The sequence below is a fragment of the Protopterus annectens genome, chromosome 7.part0 (genome assembly GCF_019279795.1).
Source record: "Protopterus annectens isolate FY-2018-M chromosome 7.part0, PAN1.0, whole genome shotgun sequence".
Lineage (NCBI taxonomy): Eukaryota > Metazoa > Chordata > Ceratodontiformes > Protopteridae > Protopterus > Protopterus annectens.
This window is the reverse complement of record NC_056739.1, coordinates 706,509,897-706,531,202: the sequence shown is the minus strand read 5'-3', so window position 1 is coordinate 706,531,202 and position 21,306 is coordinate 706,509,897.

The following is a 21,306-nucleotide window of genomic DNA, read 5'->3' as shown; positions in this document are numbered from 1 at the left end:
TTGCTAAGATAAACAGAACAAACTTTAGTTTTTAAGGAACATTTTAACAAGGAATGTATGATGCTTTATATGTTGTCACTATTCTTGTCTAAATGTGCGCACATTTTGTTGTTTTAAACTGGCACATTTTTAAACCAGTGCACTTGTTTATAGGATTCTTTAGGAACAAGGAAATGCAAGAAAGATTCAGAATGCATAGGGTTAAGTCTAACTTAAGCATTTAAATGCAATTAAGAAGCTAAGCTTGATTATAGGTCAACACATCAGATAAAAAGTTTGAATTGTTATAAAAGAAGATTTGTACTGTTTATTCTGATGAAGTTCTGTATGGAACTTGAACGAAAAGCACTTCAGTAAATTTGTGGACACTACTGTTCTTCAGTGGAGCCTTTCTTATTCATTTGAACATTTAAACCTTGCCAGTACCCACCCTTGGACTGTGCCTCATCTCTCAGAGTGGGCTAGGCTGGTCAAGCTGTGGTGAATTTGATAGTATCCATGGAATCATCCAGGTCCCATTTGAAGGAAGCTACTGTATTGCAATGCCTAATTTGCACAGGGAATCTATTCTAGAGGTGGGAAGATGCTACATGATGAAGATACCTCTCCACTGTATTTTAGTTATCTTCTGGTGATGGTTTAGATCCCTGCTTCTGCTATTAGGGAAGTTATTTGATTTGTGGAACTACAACAGATCCAGGACCACCAGGTCCCTAATAATTAATGTTTCTCATCTGTGTTTCTTCAACTCAATCACTCCCCTCACTATTTCATATATTTCCAGTAATATTGTCATGAACAATATATAATCTGTATCACTTAATATCAGTGATCCCTAATTACTTATATTTTCCTTTTCTCCTTTCTTAAAATAAATCTTATTATCTCTTCATGGGCATATTCAAAACAATTGTTTAGTGGGTTTTAGTAACACAATATGGAGGCTCAAGGTTAGGGGCAGGAATGGGGGTTAGGGTTGACACACATAAATAAAGTGATACAAGGGGACAAAGCCCCCTGTCTGTCCTTATTCATGTGTGCTAACACTAACACTGACCCTAGCCCCACCTCTAACCCCAACACTCTACATACTATATTACTAAAACCTTGGACCATCGCATGTCTACAGCAATGAGGAAATCATTCCATGTTGAGCAACCTATAAACAAAGGTACGACATCTAGGTCCAAGGAAATCATTGTTCCACTGTATTTGGCATTCATCAGACCTATCATTGAGTATAATGCCCACTTTGGTATCTACCTAACCATGCATATCCATCAACTGGAACATCCACAAAACTTCCTCACTAAAAGAATACAGGGCAAAGTAACATGTCCTATGCAGACCGCTTACAGGCCCTATCTCTTTATTCTGTCTCCTTCATGCTGTTGATAGGAGATCTATGCCTGGCAAACCCCACTCTGATGGACCTCCTGCATAGCCACAAAACAAAAAAAACAGAATTATCTGTTCTAAAGACTTACACCTTGCCTATAATATAAACAGGACCTGCTGGAGAGACAGGTATGTGTTCCAGAGACTACACTGTCTCTGGAACAGGCTCCCTATCCATGTGAAGCGGGCTTCCTCCCTAATCCAATTCAAGTGTAACTTGGACAATTGGATGGGGAACAGGAAATTCATCCCTGGTTTGACACGTATGTCTCTAATGGTAACAGGTAACCTGTAAATGTTTCAGCTCCCAGTCCCCTGCTTGTAAATGTTTCATCTCCCAAGCCCCTGTTTACACTTAATAAGAGCACCAGAACTTGTCAAATGTTTGGGATGCATGGCTAGGCTTAAAAAAGCCCTTGTAGTCATTAGCCTAGTAAACATCTATAAACCTATAAGGGGCAGATGGGCTACCTTTGTCCTCAGTAATCTGATAAGTGTCCCCTGATGGGCATCTTCAACAACTTTTGTGTAAGACCTTGAAGGTGTCAAAAATGGCACCTTGTTTAAGGAGGGATTAGGAAAAATCCAGTGAACTAGAGATTAGGTATTCTAGCAATAATTGTATGGGAAGTGTGAAATATAAAATGCAGAATGACCTTCTATGAAATAATGTAGCTCTATTGAATATAAAGAGAAAAAACACAGGTTCTTTCCAAACAATCACATGGAATAGCAGAATGACTTCAAATAACTTTAAGCATAGTCCCATATAGCAGGGATACACTCTTTCTCTTACAAAGTCTCTCTGAGCTTCTCAGCAACTGTCTTCTGGCTTTCCTTGAGCAAGAAAGATATCTAGACTCCTTCAGGTTTCTCTTTAGACAGTAGTGCTTTACCCAGAACAGCTATACCTTTCCAAGAAGGATGAATGCTTCTGAATTGGCTGATGTCAGTTCTTCCCTTTCATACATCACTGACTAGTTTCATTAATAAAGAAACCCATAAATAAATAAGTTATTAGAACAAAAAAGGTAAAATTTAGAACAAAAAAGGTAAAATTAAACAATTTGCCATGGCTGTCAAACAGCACACGTTACAATTAGATAAAGCCTGGAAAGAATCTATTTATATTTGTTTACCAGGATAGTGCACTGATCAATGCTGACCAAGTTCAGGCTCAGCTGGAGTGAAATACAAAACAGTTTGCAAACACAAAATACAAAAATGTAAGAAATAACAGAGTAGTTAAGACTAATTACGTAGAAAAATGTGTATATACATTCTAGTCTGCAATGTGCAATCAGAGTATAATGTACAAGATACATATTAGATTCTAAAGTGAGTCAGTCTTCAGTGAATCTTGAGAGAGAAGAGACTTGGGAATGAGATAGGTTAGGTGGTATGTCCTGTGTTGATGCAGGAGCATTTGACTTGAGTGCTTGAGTGAAAAAACTGTTTTTTGAGCTGCATTCTGAATTTGGAATAAGTGTTAATTTCCTTAATATTGATGGGGAGCATTTGCCAAACAGTAGGTGCCTGACAGGAGAAAGCATGTGTAGTACTGTGGAATGTGCTTCTAGGGATAATGAGAGTTGGTGTGGCTTGTGAGTAGTGTTTCAGGTTGTAGGAAGAGTTTTTTTCATGAAGTCCAGCTGCAAGGGGAGTAACTGTGAGGAGTTGGGGTAGTTTGTAGAGCTGGGATCCTAAAAATAGGTTAGATCTCTGTTTTATGGGTAGTCATTTGACTTTTTCTAGGGTGATGCAGTGATGCTGACAGAGAAGTGAGTGTGTATTGAATCAGCAAATACTGTTAGAATTGGTCTGGAGTGTGGCAATGCTTTCTTGGAGGCAGAAGCAAAAACTGGGAGCCCATATTCAAGTTGAGAAAAGAGAACTCATTTGCCAATAGCTGTTCTGGCCTGTTGGGGTAGAAAAGGGGAGATCTTTTTGGCCCAGAAGAGGAGGGACTTTATTTTGGGTCTCACTTTGTCTATGTGGAAATGGAAGGTTAGTGACTGATCAAGCCATAGTCATAGGTATTTGAAGTTGGAAATTATCTCTACAGAATGACTGTGTAGGCCGGTGCTTAATGATTTTTTGTGGAGGTCCAAGAAGCATAGTTTTGGTCTTGGTTGGGTTAAGAAGTAGTTTATGGTTTATGCAAGTTTGACTGGAGTTGGCATTGAATGTTGTGAGGTTAATCTAGTCAATAAACAACTATATTATCAGCATAGAAGATAAGTGGGAGATGGTGGGGGTCTAAGGAAATTTGTTAATGAATATGGAGAAGAGGAGAGGGCAAGAATGGCTTGTTGTCTTGCACGTTTGATAATAGGTGCAAATTCTGATTGGAAGGATCCTATTTAACTCTGAGGTGTCTGTCAGTGAGGATGTTTTTAAACCAAGGAGCTGCATCTGGACTGATACCAATTTCAATTAGTTTGCTTTGAAGAAGGTAGTGGTCAATGAGGTCAAATGCCTTTTGTCAAGTCTATAAATAGGCACCTATAAGGAGGCTATTATCAGAGTTTAGTAGGATGCCATCAGTTAGGGACCAAAGTGCTGTCATAGTACTTCATTCAGGCCAGAATCCATGTTGTTTGGAGGACAGTATATGGTATATAGAGGGGGAGTTGGGTGTAGATTATCTTTTCACGAGTTTATAGGTGTATACTAGGCTAATGACTACTAGGCCCTTATAAGCCTAGCAATGCAACCCAAATGTGACCCACAAATTTGATTTATATAGGGGGTGATTAACTGACTGCCTCTGTCCATCAGAGACACAGGAAGCAGACCTGGTGTGAATTACTGATTATCCATCCATCGGTTCAAGTTGCGCTTGACTAGAGATTGGGAAGAGCCCTGCTTCACAGGGATGAGGAGCCAGTTCCAGAGAACAAAAATTCTCTGTGAAACATATCTGTCTCTCCAACTTGTCTTATTTATGTCATAAGCAAAACATAGGTTGTCTAATCTAGTGGTTATTTTGCTGTTTGTTTTTCAGCTGTGCAAAAGATTAATCAAAACAGGGTCCAGGGGTGCCTTTTTTTGCCAGGCAAAGATTACATCTTAGAAGTCTGTATGATACTGACTAAAGATACAGGGCTTTGAGGTGATCAGCATAGGACATTGTTCCTGTATTCTTTTTGTAAGGACCCTTTGTGAGCTTTCTTGTTGCTGCATGTAACTGGTCATGTACATACCGAAGGGGACATCATACTCTAAGATGAGTCTGTTAAGGGCCGAATACAGTGGTATGATGACCTCTCTGGACCTAGATGCCATGCCTTTGCTTATAAGTTCAGCAACATAGAATGATTTTCTTACTACCTTGGACACATGGTGGTTGAAAGCTAGGTTACTATCTACATGAGTTCCTAGATAACTGACTAGTGAATTAGAGGTGCTTAATTGATAATGTAGTTACCTGGTGTGGCCCACTTTCCAAAAGGTAAAATATTTCTTGGTACTGAGTTTGAATACATGGCTTTGGCACCAAGCATTTGTCTTTGTTAGACCTTCATTAAGGGTGTCCACATCTTGGGGGGATTCAATGACTGTTCCCAGTTTGCAGTCATCTGCAAATTTGGTTAGCCAGAGGCCTTTGGTATTGGCTTTGACATCTGAAAAATAAATGCCAAGGAGGAATGGGCTTAGCACAGATCTCTGGGGGACTCCACTGCTGACCAGCCTCTTCACAGAGGTGGCCTCACTGATTCTAACCTCATGGGTCCTATCAAAGAGCCAGCTAGCTATCCAGTGTGTTAAAAGGGAGTTTATACCTAGTTCCAGGAGCTTATTGACAATGCCCAAATGGGATGTTGTATTAAATACTTTAGCAGGATCTAGGTACGCAGTGTGCATCATTTTCTCCTCATCCATTGCCTTAGTCCACCAGATTCAAGAAACATGGCCTTCCTTGACAAAACCAAACTGGGATGGATCCAGTGTCTGAAGGTCTCCTATTTCCTTGTTGACAATTTCCATGGCTTTACAGATAAGACTATTCAGCCCAATGGGTATGTAGTTTCCAGGATCTGTTGAAGGTCCTCCCTTATGAAGGGGAATGATCATCACAGTCCTTCATTCACATGGCACAAAGCCTGTTTTAAGACTATAGTTGCATAATGACTCTAGGGGTCATTTTAGGTTGTATCTTAGAAAGTTCAAGAGGCATCCGGGGATGTTATTGGGGACTACTGAGGCCGTATTCTTGGCTTTAGTGGGTGCAGCCAGTATATGGTCCCTAGTTATAGTTGGAGGGGTTATGTTTGAGGGTATTTTTTGGGGATGGTTGAGGGTGAGACGGCAATAACCGATTTTGTCTGCTAAATGTCTCACTGTATAGCCAGGCTCAGTGAATGTGGCACCATTAACCACCAGTTCAGCATATTGTTGTGTGCTGTCCTTGAGGTTTCTCACATAGCTGAAGAAGGCCTTATGGTTATTTTTCATTTGGGAGGCTATCTTAACCTGAAAGTTGGTTTTACTTGGTCTAATTAGCCATCTTAGTTGCCTATTTAGTTTGATGAGAGAGTTTTTATCTGTTTGGGAATTACCCTTCCTTATTTTTGCCTTATCAGGGCAGTTTGTTTCTGGGGCTAGTCCTGGGCTTACTTCTGGTAGGTACAACAGCCTTTATGCAGCCATTAACATAGTTATACAGAGTTTCTGTGAGCAATTCAGTATAGGCTGCTGTGTTTTTTAGGTTTGGAGGGACACTGAGGTTTGACAAACCATCACTTTAATAAAAGGTAATTTGCCTGCCTTGGAATAGTTATTAATTGTTACTGGTTTTAATGGGATTTCAGAATTGATTTTGATTTTGAAGGAGATAGCTTTATGGATGGACCTTACCAAGGAGGACAAGACATTGGGGGATGGGTGTGCAGCCTTTTCTCATATTTGTGAGCAGGAGGTCCAGCATGTTGGTGCCTCTAATAGGCATATTCACTATTTGGTCAAGGTTTTTTTTTTTTTTTTTTTTATGAAGTCCAAGAATCTCTGTGCCTGTTGATTCGAGGCCATGTATGATTCCAAGTCTATTGAAGAGTATTTAAAGTCTCCCATGAGTAGGGTGTTAGGTTGGGTGGTAAGTGTCTCCAGTAAGTCCAAGTATGCCTTGTGAGGTTCTTTGGAAATGGAGGATGACCTTTAGCTGGCTAGGGTATGGTACAGGATTTTGTCTATGGTGATCTGCACATGGGGGAATTCCAGCACATCATCCTGTATGATCACCCTTGAGGAATGCTTGCTATTGATGTATATTGAGAAGCTTCCACCTTTAGCCATTGTCTGTGCAGCTGCTGGTCTACAAGTGTGGACAACACTGAAATCTTTTACTGTTGAGTTACTCTCTGCTACTTCAAACCACATCTCAATAACTGCACAGATGTCTATATTCTTGAGTGTGAAGATGGCTTGGAAGGAGTGTAGTTATTTTTCTTTCTTTTTTTTATTTAGGCTCCTGGCATTGAGTAGTAACACCTTGAGTTTCCATTGAATTGATTTTGTTTTATCAGCAGGTTTGTCAATTTGGCATTGCCTAAAATAGGCTGTATGGGGAAGGATACAGTTTTAGCTAATATTCAAAAGCCTGGAGAGGAAAGGTGCAGAACATCCTTGGCAAAGCAACATGGTTTGCTAAGCATGTCCTCTCAAGCTGACAAATATTGGATTCCCTTAGAAAAACTCCAGAAAGTTGTTGAGATCAATTATTTGTTACTCATATCATCATCCTCTGTGATGGTAATAGGCTGCTCAATGCTAGGCTCATACCAGCCTGAGACAAGTAGTCTGAAAGCTCCATGATGTCTCTCTTCATAAAGTCTAGGGAGGTGCACCTCAGATAATTTACACCTACAAGAACTATGATGGAATCATAACAGTATCTGTAGCATAATGACTAAAGTGCATGTGTGATTTGGTGGATTCTGGCACCAGATAAGCAACCAACAGTCATCTTCTCCTTGTTCAGCCTGGTTAGAGGGGCATCAGTACATTTTACCATTGAGTTCCCTATGACAAGAGTCCTGGGAAGCGTGTTTGCTTGTCTTAGGGGATTAGTATTTGGGGCTTCACTAAGAGTATATGAAATGTAATGATTCCTCGGACATCACGTATCATGAAGTTAACTTTATTTGTGAAGAAATACTAAGAATGCCAATATTTGTGGTGTTAGGTGTTTTTTTTTTTTTTTTTGAGTGCGTTTGGACTTGCTGAGGCATAGCTTTGACAAAAAGGTGGTCTAAGAGATCTTTGTTGTTTAAGAAGATTGCTTTTGAGTGCCTTAGCATACATTAGTCTATGTCTGTGTTGTATGCTATGTGAGGTGGGTGTAGTATGTGTGGTTTTAACAACCTGATGTGCTCTTGTATGCAAGGGTTTGGCCTCAAATGTCATTGAGTAAGTACACCTTTCTCATATTGTGTCTGTTTCTTTAAGGATTAAGTGGTTGCTAGTAAGACTCAAGGCAATTGCTACATTGTCTCAAGATGCCCATATCCTCCATGCTGGCTATAGAGAAGTTAGAAAATTGCATATCCATATTGTCCAGTCCTTTGATTGGTGAGCTACTAGAGGGTGGTTTATTAGGGTTAGAAGGCTATTAAGGGTGCTTTGCTGGTACAGACTATTATGGGTGCTTTATTGGAGCAGATTATGCTAAACAATTCTAATTTCTACTAACTTTAATGTTTACACTATACTGAATTCAAGAGGTTTGCCCAGAAGTGGGAAGATGAATACTGGACAGAAGTGAGGGTATCTTTTGGGTTAGCTTGTTTTGGGAGGGGTTTAATTAGAGCAGTTTTCCAAATCTGTGGTATAATATTTTGTGTGAGACATAGATTATGTATGTGCATGAGAGGAAGACATAGATGTTCTCTGCAGTGATATATGAATAAAGACTTTATGTTAGTAGAACCAGGAGGGCTGTCAGTGGAAATGTTTTAGTAGAATACATACTTGTTTGGGATGGATGCATTTGAAGTGGAAGAGGTGGGTGAATGGTGGTGGAGTGGGAAATGTATGATCTTTGGGACGGTTTTGAGTTTATTGATGTGAGATTGCTAAATTCCTCAAGGAAATCTTCTGGAGAACATTTTGTTATACACATTGAATGGTGTTTGTACACTGGGTATCATGAGGAGGTTTTCTTCCTGTAAGTAGGCTAACCTCTTTCCAAATGTGTTTGGAGGAATGTAAGAGGGTAATTTGTTTTTTTTGTTTAGAGATTTCTTTTGTTCCTTCTGGTGGATTTCTTGGCTAGGTTATGTAATACTATAAAGCAGGTACAGTTATCAGTTGTGGGCGTCTGTTTCCCTTTTTGTCATGCTTCATCCCTTAGAGTTAAAAGAAGGGCATGGAAATAAAATACAAAGTACCTCTCAGACATTGAGACATCTGCCAAGCTGCATATAAGAAATGATAAACAAAATCACACTGCAATCTTCTCCAATAAAATCACTAAAATAACCCAAAACGATTCTGGACAGCACTCAACGAACCATATCACCCTGACCAAACTACCGTTCCTTGCTGTACTACTAACAACTCCCAGTAATCCATAAAGAAACACACACACATACATGTTCCTTTCAGACTGTCCCGACCTCGTTTATTAGAAAGTATGTAACTAAACTTAAACCAGCAGCCTTAATGGCTGACAACTTTCCATCTGAATTCTTAATTTCTGCTACTGTGATAGCTTTTCCTGTCTCCATTCTAATTAACAGATCAATAACTGAAAACTATGTCCCATCCATCTGGAAAAAGTCCATCATAATTCCACTCCACAAACATTACTATACCCTCTTTCCAAAATTCTCTAGATATTCATGCATGTTCAGCTTATATGATACATAAATCAATATAATATTTTCTCAAAAGCTCTTCTGGGTTTCAGACCTAACCAGAGTACCACAACTGCTCTCCTAAACTTTATAAATACCATTAACCAAGGTAAGAATGAAAGTAACCTAGTATCAGCAATTTTCCTAGAGTTATCTAAAGACTTTGACACAGTGTCACAGCAGCGACTATATTACCTGATCGAACATTTAGGTTAGCGAATACATAAATTTCGATCTGGTAATATTGAAAAATTAAAACAGCGAACAGCTAATTTAACGTATGGAATGAATTCCCTTGGCCACAAAAAAATATATAAATTTAAACCAAAATGAACCTTAACTAAATATACCAACTCCGAGATCACTCTACACTGGGGAAAGGGGCAAAATCCACATAACGGCCAAGGGAATTCTTTCCCTGTGTTAAATTGGCCATTCACGGATTTTTGCTTTTGCTATTACCAGATTAATGTTTAGGTATTCGCTAACCTAAATGTTCGATCAGGTAGTAGGAATCCATCACAGCATAAGCTTTTCTCAGAATTAACAACCCTCAGCCTCACTGCTCCTTCTCTCTTGGCTCCACAGTTACCTGACCAGTCACCAACAAAAAAGTTAAATGGCAGTAAAATCTTTCACTGTTTTAAGCAGTTTCCTTCAGTGTTCCACAATACTTAAACCTCTTGTATTTACCACTTTCATTAACAAATTTCATTCCTCTACTAAATTTGCCACTCTCATAAAATAGAATGATGATTCAACCCTTATTTCTACTGCCTCATTCATCAGAGCACTGCAGTAAATCACTCAACAATTCTTGACTAGCTAGAGAAATGGCAAAAAGTTCTGACCTGTTTCTCAATCCCCCCCAAAAAAGATCTTATACTCTTCACCCTTAAACAATACAGTCTCCTAAAGCAATCATTTCACATCACCTCAAGTAATAACACAAAAATAGAAACAGTCCATCAGTCCAAACGACTAGGAGTTATAATTAATGATAACCTTAATTTTGACCAATCCATTCTTTACTCCATCAAAACCTCTTACCAAAAATGCGGTTCCTAAAAAGAGTCATGCAGTACCTGACAGACACTGTAAAGCTTGCCTCCATTTCAACCTGCCTCCTTCCACCTGTCCTAGATGCTTCCCTTTACTCACAAACAGGAACACCTATTATAAAAGTAAACTTGCTTCTTGCTACCTCAAAGTCACAAAAATTGCAACCAACCTTCCATATAGAACACACCCTTGCCTCTCACTAAAACAACTAAACTGGCTGGAACTCCCAAACCAATTAACTTCTCACAGCAAATTACTGCCCAGAACCTACTACACTCTTGAGTAAAATGCCCAACCTTAAAGAACACACTTTTGTACTACTCTCCAACCAAACACATTTGCTCTAGTAATAAATCCCGGGTTTCTACTACATGATTGAAAGATCACAATTTCAAATGCTCAGAAGAGCAAAAATGGTGCATATCGAAGTTCGTATTGTGCGATCGCAGTACAGTGAAGATTGGAATATTTGCCATTTCCTCACAGTAGTGGGATCTTGGAGTTGGTATATATATTTATTGGGGGGTGTAGGGCCTTGAGGCGGTCTGCATAGGACATTTTACTTATGCCCTGTATTCTTTTAGTGATGAACCTCTGTGGACATTCTAATTGTTGGATATGTCTGGTTAGGTACACATCAAAGGGGCATTGTACTCAATAATAGTTTCGATATGCAGCATTTTCGCTCTTATGAGCATTTGAAATTGTGATCTTTCGATCACGTAATAGGAACACATAAATCCCAACTAATTACTAGTAAACCAAAAGAACTCTGCCTGTGTATCTCTCTAACTTATACAATGTCAATAAATTCTTCTGGAATGAAGTCCTAACACACTTAAACAGATAGATAATATGAACAAATTTGAAAAATTGCTCAGAGAAAACCCAAATAAAATCTGGCCATGCTCTTCTGCTCAACATGCTAGTCCTTCCCATTCACCATTCCTGTATTACTACTCTAACTCCTTTTCTCTAAAACACTATCCTAGCTACTGTTCTAAGCATATAAAGTCAATATTCTTTATTTCTTTTCTCTAAAATTTGCTTTGGTTATCTCCAAGCATAGCTTGTAAATTATTATTTCCCTTTATCTTGCAAAAATGTACTATGCAGACCATGTAAGTTATTATTCCCTTTTTAGTGTATTTTTTTCATGTCTGTACATCATGTCAAATATGCTTTGCAGTATATACTTTATCCTACAAGTTATGTACTTCATGTGAACATTTTTGTGAAGTTTTTCTCCCTGGGCTCTGCCCAGTTGGACTTTCCCAGTCAACAAATAAATAAATAAATAAATAAATAAACAAATAAACAAACAAACAAACAAACAAATAAATAAATAAATATATATTTATACAAAATTTAAAGCAGGATTATATATAGGTTCATACGTGTTTACTAGGCTAACGACCACAAGGGCCTTTTAAAGCCTAGCCATGCATCCCTAATCTCCGACAAGTTCTGGTACCCTTGATAAGTGTAAGCATGGATTTGGGAGATGAAACACAGATTTACATGCAGGAGGCTGGGAGATGAACCATTTACAGGTTGCCTGTGTCCTTTAGAGACAAAGGGTGCCAAGTCAGGGATACATTTCCTGTTCCCTATCCAATTGTCCAAGTTACACTTGAATTGGGTTAAGAGGACTGCTGCTTCAAATGGATGGATGGGGAGCCTGTTCCAGAGACGGGGTAGTCTCTTGGATAATTACCTATCTCTCCAGGAGGTCCTATTTATATCACTAGCAAGGTTTAAGTCTTTAGAATGGGTAATCCTGGTGCTGTTTGTTTTGCTGATATGCAGGAGGTTCATCAGAATGGGCTCTTACAATATTCTGTGTGCCAGGCATATATCTTCCCTAAACAGCCAGAATAGAGGGGTAGGGCCTTGAGGCGGTCTACATAGGGCATTTTACTTATGCCCTGTATTCTTTTAGTGATGAACCTCTGTGGACATTCTAATTGTTGGATATGTCTGGTTAGGTACACATCAAAGGGGCATTGTACTCAATGATAGGTCTGATGAATGCAGAATACAGTAGAACAATGACTTCCTTGGACCTAGAAGCCATACCTTTCTTTATAAGTTGCACAACATAGAATGATTTCCTCACTACTATAGACATGTGATGATCAAAGGTGAAATTACTATCTATGAGCATCCTCAAGTCCCTGACTACTGGGTCAACTCTAAGGGGTGTGTTGTCAATATGATAGTTACCAGGGGTGGATGACGTTCTGAAGGATACTTTTATGCATTTCTTGGCATTTAGTTTTAGTCCATGGCTCTGACACCAGTTATTTATTTGTGTCAACCTTTCCTAGAGAACATTTGTGTCCGTGTGGAATTCAGTGACAGCTCCTAATTTGCTGTCATCTGCAAATTTAGTCAGCCAGAGACCTTTGACATTGGCATTGACTTCAGAGAAGTAAATGACAAAAAGGAGTGGTCCAAGGACTGATCCTTGAGGGACTCCACTTGTGACTGGCTTCTTTGTAGAGGTGGACTCCCCAACTTTAACTTCCTGTGTCTCGTCTATGAGCCAGTTGGCTATCCATTGGGTGACATATGGGTTTGTACCTAACTTCTTGAGTTTGTCAACAATGCCTGAGTGGCGTATTGTGTCAAATGTCATGGCCAGGTCAAGGTAGGCAGTGTAAACCATTTTGCCCTCATTCATTGCTTTGGTGACCTTCTGAAAGAAGTCCACCAGGCTGAGTAGGCATGACCTGCCCGTTTTGAAACCAATCTGAGTTGGGTCCAGTGTCTGGAGGTTTACTATATCATTATTGATCATTTCCATGATAATTCTTTCCATGGCTTTGCATATGAGACTAGTGAGACTTGTGGGTCTGTAGTTTCCAGTGTCTGTAGATGGCTCACTTTGTGCAGAGGGATGACTGTTGCTGTTCTCCATTCATGAGGCATGAAGCCTGTTTGGAGTCTGCAGTTATATGGCAATTCCAGAGGGCCTGATAGTTCATGTTTCATGCTATTTAGAAGACATCCTGGGATAATGTCTGGGCCCAGTGATGCAGTGTTTTGGTCTTAGAGGGAGGATTAATGACCTGTTCCCTAGTTAAAGCAGGGGAAGTTATATTTGATGGTATTTCCTGAGGAAAGGTTCAGGAGTAGAGAGGGGTGAAGTTGGAACTGAATTTGTTTTCCAGTAGGTTTGTTATATTTTCTGTCTCAGTATAGGTGGCTCCATTTACAATGAGCTCTGCACACAATTGTGTATTGCCTTTGAGGTTGCTGATATCAGTAATGAATGCGCTGTGGTTGTCCCTGGCCCGGGAGGCCAAATTTACCTTAAATTTGGCTTTGGTAGACTTTGTCCTCTGAGTTGTTTGTTTAGTTTGATGAGAATACTTTTATCCTGCCAGGTGCTGCACCTCTAATTTTTGGCATGATTTTCTTACTTCTGTTATACAGCCTATTGCTTTTGTCATACCACCAGGGTGGCTTGTTTTTTGAGTTAATTCTGTGCTTCTTCCTGGTGGGTACCACTGCCTCTATGCTGCTATTAACATGCTTGTATAGGGCTTCTGTGAACAGTTCTGTATAGGCAGCAGTGTTCTCAAGGTTTAATGGGGCTTCACATTTTGCCAGGTTATCACTTAACAGCAGGAAGTTAGCCTTAGAGTAGTTCCTGAATATTCCAAGGTTAGCTGGGGGTCCAGGTTTTATTTTTATTTCAAAGGAGACCATTTTGTGCTCTGACCTTACCAGAGAAGACATTACACTAGGGGGTATACAGCAGTCTCCCATATTAGTGAGGACCAGATCCAGCATGGTTGCACCCCTGGTTGGTGTATTGACAATCTGGTCCAGGGAGTTTGTTTACAAAATCCAGGAATCTCTGTGCCTGTATGTTTGGTGTTGTATAGGATTCCCACTTAACAGTGGGGTAATTAAAGTCACCCATGAATATGATATTGAGTGTGATGGTCAGTGTTCCAATAACTTTAAATACATGGTATGGGTTTCCTGGGTCATACAGGGGACCTATACCTTGCAAGTGAGTGGTACTGGATTTTGCCTGTGGTAATTTTAACATGGAATAGCTCAAGTGGATTGTTCTGTTTGACCATCCTTGAGGTATATTTATATTTAATGTAAAGCGAGACACCTCCACATTTAGTTCCTGTCTGTGTAGTAACTGGTCTGAATGTGTGGAAGGCATTATAACCTTGCACTATTGGTGTACTCTCTGTGGATTTAAACCATGTCTCAGTGACCACACAGACATCAGCATTCTCTAGGGTGAGGAGAGCTTCTAGGGAATGGATTTTTTTTGTTTAGAATCCTAGCACTGGGCTACCTTTAATATATATGTATATATATATATATATATATATATATATATATATATACACACACACACACACACACACACACACACACACACACACCTTTAGATTTTCTTGGCTTTCAGTTTGGCATGGCCTAAAAAAGGCACTATGGGGAAGACAGTGTTTTAGCTCATACTTGAAAGGCTAGAGGGGAGAGGTGCAGACCATCCCTGGCAAAGCAGTGTGGTCTGTTGACCATGTTCTTCCATGCTGACAAATATTACATCCCCTTAGAATGACAACAGAAACTAAGCCAATTACTAAAGCCATTCATCTTTTGTTTGTATTGTGGCATCATCCTTGGAGAAGGTACAATACTGCTCACTGCTTGGCTGATACCAGCCTGGGACACATATTCCAAGAGCTCCATGATGTCTCTCTTTATATAATCTAGGGAGGTACATCTCAGGTCATTTACACCCATGTGGACTATGACCGAGTTATACTGGTACTTGTGGTCAAGTGATCTGAGTGCATTCATTATGAGGGGAGCCTAGCCTCTGATAAGCAACTGACTGTGACTTTCTCCTTACTCAGTCTGGTGAGAGGGATATCAGTGTGTCTCACGATGGAGTCTCCAGTGACCAAAATGTTGGACTGTGTGGTGGCTTGCCTTAGAAGTAGGGGTTTAATGACATTTGGCTGTATGTGTTGATGTGGGTGTTGTTTTGAAAGAGTGCATTTCGGGCTACTGTAGATCAGTATGTATGTATACCTTTAAGAAGCTTTCCATAGGCTTGCACAAGTGTATAAATATGGAGCATGTGTAAGCCTGACTAGCATTTTGTAGTAAGCTGTTGTGATGTAAGCATGCATGTCTGTGTAGTTTGTCAGTTAATCAGATAATTTATATTTTGTATTGCTGCTATGCATCCTGATGTGTTGCTGTGTAATAAAGCATATAAATGAACTATCCCACCTGTTCATCTTCAGTTGTAAACCAAAACGAGTGACAACTGCTGAAGGTATTTATGTGTACGTCATCTAGGAGGTCTTTGGGTTTTAGGAAGGTTACATTTAAGTGCCTCAGCATATGTGGGTCTATATGTCTGCTTTGAATTGTGTGTGATGGGTGCAGTGTGTGTACTACTGACAGCCTTGTTGACATTAGAAGTACTTTTATATGAGAGCTTTGCCGCCAGTAACATTATGCAAATACATCTCTGACAGACTTATCAGTTTGTTTGAGAATTAACTGGTTGTCAGTAAACATGAGGCAATTTTTACATTGCCTCAGGATGCCCATATCCACCAAGCTGGTAACGGAGACAGTGGAAAAATTCATATACATGGCAGCAGATCTTTTTTATTGATTAGACAGCTGGAGTGAGAATATAAAGCAATGTCAGGAGTATCCAGTTTGCAACTCTGGGGATAGATCTTGCCACTGCAAACTACTTGTCCTGTGTGCAACTAGGTACTGGCGAAATTTTAATCGTGCTTTTGTAGGAAATATGTCATTCAAGTTGTCTGTGTCTGTACAGAGCACTGGCAAACACTCAAGGGGAAACTAATAAGTAGACCCCAAAAATTTAAGGCTGAAGTATTTCGACATATATTCTGAAGTTAGAAACAAATCAAGCAGTACTTACTGAAAACAAAGACTTAGCGTTTCAAGAATGATGAAAGTGGGGGAGTCGCTTGAATGGCTACTGCCTGGCTACTAAAAGTGCTGGTCTCACCACAGCTTCACTCTGCTGGGATACAATGCTCCTTTGCTTCTGCTCTCACCAGAAGCAAAACATTACCATCAATCCCAAGATGAGAAGCAGGACACAGCCTGTTTGGTGTTCTATATTCTTGTCCTAGATGATGCAAGGGTCTGGAAATGTGTTGTAGCTTTTTCCAGGTTGATCCAGACCAATCAGGAACGTCAAGCAGAGAAATTCACTGCCCAACCAGAAACAGTCAGGAATCAATGCACTCTGATCCTTCTCTCATCAGGAGCAGAATATAAGCACAGTTGTTAGGCTTTCCAGTAATCAGCAGTCTCCAGAAAATAATGTCCCTGTGCTCCTTCTCTCACCAGGAGAAAACATAAGCACTAATCCCGAAATGACTACTGGCAGGCAGAATATGGGCTCTCCAATAATTTGTGGTTTTGCAATAGATGTTGCAGATTTTAAAGATAAGATGGAAAAAGATGGTTAATATCCTAAGCACTGCAGTGTGCACTAAGCAGCTAGGTATGAAAGTGGGGCTAACTTAAACGTTAGCTGTCTAAGTGGAGAGCCACTAATTTTAAAAGAGAAAGATAGATTGAAAGGGGATGGCACTTTGTATTCTGGTTCAATGGAATACAGTGCGAAGGCCAATAAATTTAAATAGTTGAAGGGGAGTGATTTCACAAAATGATAATTTTGTGCTTACTCACAACAGCCAATGAGAGGGAAGAGGGAAGGTGATATGTGGTTAAATTAATGTATCAGACTGGCAACTAGAAAGACAGTTAAGTTTAAGAACACAACAGCACCAGGAAGGGTTGGTAAAATTTTTGTGTGACTCACAAGAGGCACAGCTGTTGTCCCTTTCCTAATTTTAATGTGCAATTAAAAGCAGAATGCAAATAAAACACAGTGTAAAGAAAACAAATCACAACAGACAAAACAGAAGAAGGCAAATAAGTAACACAAAATACAAGAAAGCAAAAGCAAATTAACCTTTCCCTCACAGCAAGTTGTAGCAGAGTTTGGGTGAGCTTTTCCAGTAAAGCCCTGAAATGTTTTATTTTGCTCCTTAAACAGAAGTTTTAGTTCTCAGCTCCACCCTCAGTTCACAGATAATTAACCTTAATTGACCTGTTCTATCTTCTGGGTGACTCCTTAACTGGCCTGTTTAAATTTCTGCGTGACTCACAAGAGACACAGCTATAGTCTCTTTCCTAGTTTTAATATGCAGTTTACAAGCAAAATACAAGTAAAACACAGTGTAAAGAAAACAAATCACAACATATAAAATAGAAGAAGGCAGTAAAAGAAAGCAAAACCAAACTAATCTTTCCCTCACAACACGTTGTTGCAGAGACTGGATGAGCCTTTCCAGTAAGGCCAATTTCAATTCTTTCTGACATGCTATAAAATCAAAACTTTCATAATATGTTACAAGAAATAATGGAGAAAAATCCTAGAAAGATACTGTTTATTACTTTATTGGACAGAAATGTTAAACAAAACATTCTACATGGGCTTAGAGCCAAAATGAGCCACGTCACTTGTATCTAATCAAATTAACTTCTGGGTCTAACTGAATTTCAACAAAAGTTTGCCTTAGTCCTGACAGTTGGTAGGAAAACAACATTACCTTTCAGTGAATTCATCTCAGTCATATGCAAAGGAAGAAAGTATTTATTCAGCCTCTACAAGGAAGGCACAGAAGTGGAGGATGAGGTTAATGTCTATGAATAAACTGGGAAAGGATGGCGAAGTGGGAAGAAAGGTGGCTGCTGAGATTTGGCACTTGCAAACTACTGCCCTTGGGATACAACAATGCTGATGTAACATATCATCTGGGGGTGTAGAACTGAAATGTAATTAGCATGGGGCCAAGGGTCAGGTGTCCCAGCTGCAAGGTGTTAGAAGGCTGAATTGGCTGATTCCAATTGGTTGGTAGTGCAGTCCTGGCATATAGAAATTAATACTGATAACTGCATTTGCTATTAGGGCAGAAGTGCTTCAGTGCTTTCTGTGTGATATAAGCTGCAGCAAGCTACTTTCTACAAGCATAGCAAGACGTTTACTGCAGTTTAAAAAAAAAAAATAAAAGCGTGTCCTCAGATATGAATGGACATTTTTTTCCTGAAGGGGGTGTAAAATCTGGGAATGACACATGGCATCAATAGAGCTAGTTATGGCTCCAAGGTAAAATAAATCTTGGATGAGCAGGTAAAGGACCTGGAGATTGGAATGAGAAAGACATTACAGTAGGGAGAAGAATACAAAAGTGTGTAATGTTCCAACCATACAAGTCCCTAGTTAGGCTATACTCTGAGTACTTCATGCACTTCTGGAACCTGTAAATGGGTGTGGATATCAGGATGATAGGAGGATTCCAGAAGCAGGATACCATAATGATACATCAGTTAGAAAGGAAAGAATGTGGTCAGAAATTAGAGGAGTTACAGATGTTTTCATGGAGATTAGGAGATGGGGTCTTAATAAGGGTACACAAATCATATCAAAGAAATGTGATGGAGCACCCTGAACATAAAGGCCAGAGGAGAGGAGAATCACATGGACCTGATTCTAGGGAGCAGCTATTAAATTACATCAGTTTGGTAGCAGAAGGAGACAATACTCTTTATCTAGTTTGCCTTTTAAATACCATTTATTTCTACTTCCACTTAAATACATACATTGATAAAGCAGTCCCTATCCTCTCCAAAAGTAATGAGAAATTTAAAAACAACCCCTTGTGGAAAAATACCTATATAATATAGATTGTTGTCACTTGTTTCATATATATATATATATATATATATATATATATATATATATATATATATATATATATACACACACACACACACACACACACACACACACACACACACACACACACACACACACACACACACACACACACATCAAACAAATGACACCGATCTAGAACAGCCTGTTTATTTTTAACACTGACACACATGCACATGCACACACACACACACACACACACACACACACACACACACACACACACACACACACACACACACACACACACACACACACCATACCTCTTTCACTATCTAGCTAACTAGCTAGCTAGTGAATATCTGCCTATATTTATCTGTCTAGTGAATGTCTGTCCTGTCTGTCTGTCTATTTATGATTTAGTGAAATCAGACTTGTGCTGTCACAATAAGGAATAATATAGAAAATGGAATTCCAAATAAAGGCTGCCAGTCAGATAGTCATTGACATGCATGTTAGTGAAAGAGCTTATCAGGCAAGAAACATGAGGTCATCACCAGCATGTGAAAGGTGTTGCTCAGCCCCAGGGGGCATGGTAACATATAACAGCACTGGCATTTTGTTTGCGTATCCACAAAACAATGTATATGCATCCCAGAGGACCTGGTTGGCAAACTGTTGCAATGGTAATGAGTGCCTTAGTAACTGCAAGACTGATGGGGACTTTGTTGAAATGAAAAGATTAAATACGAAACACATATGGGCATGGCCAATGTGGTGTTCAGATCTTGTAATTATGGTTAATTGCCTTCAGGAATACCCCAACTATGGTATAATCTGTGACCTTTCCCTAAATGGCATGCAGGTAATGTTCTCTTCCTTAAGTAATAAATGTTGGTGCAGTTCTGAACAGTCAGCTGTTTATTTATTGTACATTTGTTGATCAGGATAGTCTGACTCAGCATAATAGCCCTTTTCATGGAGGCCTGGGGAGAAAAGCTCCATATGACAATACTAAGAGTAAACACAGTTACAAGATTATTTAAATTAAAATTATAGAGTGTACAAATTTGGAAATGTTCAGGTTATGTAACAATCACAAAAAATGAAGTTTTATATAGGGTACTTGAATGAACAATATACATATTTGGAACTTATACATAGCATTTTATGTTGTCGTAGAGTGTGGATACAAAACTTTCCTTGCATGGAAGGAAAAGCAACTTCTGTATATGCCAGACAACACTGTCATAAATGTGAAAACTTATACCAAACGTTTTGGAGTCATCACTGATTATCAGCTTAGATGTGACCTGTACGTCCACCACTGCATAAAGAAAACACACCAACAACTAGGCTCACTTTACAGAAATAAAAAATGCCTCACAAAAAACTCTAGACTCTCTCTTGCCTACTCCTACTTTCTTCCTAGCCTTCACTAAAGCTCACAAATCTTCACTAACCTGCAAGCCTTCCTGCTAATAAACTCAAATCCACTTACAACAAAGTAGCTATGTTTGCGGCAAACCAGAGCTCAAACTCACATAACTGCCACTCCCCCAAACTTTGAAACTGGCTACAGTTCCCCCACCAACTTCTACTCTTTCAACTTTTTATCATTCATTCCATCCTCAAAAAGCCCTCCTCCTGTCCAGGTATCTCCTCATTCATCTGTCTTTATACTCCTTCTCAAGCACTCACAGGCTCTGACCAAGAACACTTGGAAATATATAAGTCCAAAAGATTAATAGGCCAAAGTGTATATCGGTACTCTAATGCCCTATCCTGGAACACACTACCCATGTTCATCAGAAAAATACCTCATGCACATGAATTCAAAAAAACTCTAAAAGAATACCTACTAAATGCCTAGACATGTCACTATAAAAAAAACTATTTAAACTTTCCTCCCTAAGCAGCACCCCTCAGTTGTACTTTCTCTGACCTCTTCTTCTGCTACCTTTAACTCCCCTACTACTGGCTCCCTCTCACTTACCCAATCGCTAACTCACCTTGTTCTACCTGCTCTCTCAACTTCTTCATCCAACTTATTTACTGACTCTTTTTTACACCCTAACTTATGTATCTTACCAACTTGTGTACTGCACTCTGTATTTTATGCATCATTGTCAAAGGAATGCTATCTTTGTTATCCCTTTGTTTGTATGTGCATTTACAGCTTATGGTGCATTTGTGTAACCAATTTGAGTACTTCACTCTATT